The sequence below is a fragment of the Schistocerca cancellata genome, chromosome 5 (assembly GCF_023864275.1).
Source record: "Schistocerca cancellata isolate TAMUIC-IGC-003103 chromosome 5, iqSchCanc2.1, whole genome shotgun sequence".
NCBI classification, from domain to species: Eukaryota; Metazoa; Arthropoda; class Insecta; order Orthoptera; family Acrididae; genus Schistocerca; species Schistocerca cancellata.
In genome coordinates, this window is record NC_064630.1 from 154,996,102 (window position 1) to 154,997,714 (window position 1,613).

Sequence of the window (1,613 nt, forward strand, 5' to 3'; positions counted from 1 at the left end):
AGAAGCTCTTCTGCGAAGCATGCAGAACTAGCACTCCTGGAAGAAAGGACATTGCGGAGACATAGCTTCGCCACAGACTGGGGTATATCTTTAGATAAACTGAAATGTTCCTTTCGTCCGTGCCTCAAAGCTTCTGTGACGTCGCGCGAGAACACACTCCTGGTCGCAGCCAGCATCAATGCACTCCTAGCGATAATCGGCGCGCGAATCATATTACGCGCGGGCTGCCCCGCGTGTTTACTTACAAAAGTTTACTGGCGGTTTACCGCGAACTAGATGTTCTCTCTTCCATGGATTTTGATTCATGTCCCCTAAGCGTTTCAGTTACACTTTCGTATTGGCTAGACTAGAGCAACATGCGCCGCGCGTTATTAGCCGAGTGGTCTTAGGCGCTGCAGTCGTGGACTGTGCGGCTGATCCCGGCGGAGGTTCGAGTCCTCCCTCGTGCATGGCTGTGTATGTTTGTCCTTAGGATAATTTAGATTAAGTAGTGCGTAAGTTTAGGGACTGATGACCTTACCAGTTAGGTCCCATAATATTTCACACACATTTGAACATTTTTTTTATAGCGACGTGCTGCGACCCCAGCAGCACATCTCTGAACTACTTCGATGTTTGTTGTGATGCCTAATTGATAAAGATTCCAAACAGCGGAATAATACTCCATAATGTGCCACACTAGCGTCTTGCGTACGATTTCCTTTGTAGATGATAATTAACGGTTAATGAGAACAACCACAACTGTACATACACATTTATTGTGTCACGAACGGTTTCGTCCTTTTAGATCATCAGGTTGCCGAGTTGTGCCAACGTCAAGTTGTGAGATGTCTAATTGTCATAACGCTATATTGGCACAAAACTGCAACCGTATGTTGCTCTAAAAGAACGAAATCGGCCGTGACACAATAAATGTTTGTGAATACCGCTGTGATGATTCTCTTTCATTGGCGAACGATATTTTCGCAGTATCCTGCCAAGGAATGCCGGTGGTTCTAAATGCGACCGGTTCCCACTCACTGCATGTATATCATGGCGATCTCTAGTTCTGACTCGTTAACCAGGTGAGCAATCCGTTTGGGGGACTATGGAAAAAAAAAAAAAACATGCTGGTTCCGCCCGGGATCGAACCGGGGACCTTCTGCGTGTAAAGCAGACGTGATAACCGCTACACCACGGAACCACAGTGGCACAGTTAGCAGTAAACTTGTGACTCATTATGACAACAGCTGAGACCGTTATCAGCTCGGATAGAATCAGGCCCAATGCGGCCTCTAGAGAACATGCGTTCTTATCGAGCCCATGCCTGTATTTCAAAACATATCCTTAATTTCATCTTTTTGTGACTTGCACAGTATGCAAACATTGTCTATGAGACTCATTTCCATTAGCGTGTCTAGTTGCATGAGAAAGGCATACGTATTATTACAACGACAAAGGAGAAACGAGACCACTGCCAATATAAAGGAGCTGTCTGTCGTAGCGTATCAATGTGTAGCTACTGGTCGACCTTTAGGTACGTTCTTTGGTGTGACAACTATCCTCAAGATGATCTCTCCGTGGCAGCGGACAAGCAGTTTCGCACACGTGTTCTCGAGTCCCGCCAGAATGCA

General features: G+C 46.2%; 1 non-coding gene across 1 annotated transcript; it reads right to left on the bottom strand.

Moving 5' to 3' along the window:
* Window positions 1-1,110: 1,110 nt before the first annotated feature.
* Window positions 1,111-1,183, bottom strand: Trnav-uac (transfer RNA valine (anticodon UAC)). Its single transcript has one exon. It is a non-coding gene; the product is annotated as a tRNA-Val (tRNA).
* Window positions 1,184-1,613: the final 430 nt, after the last annotated feature.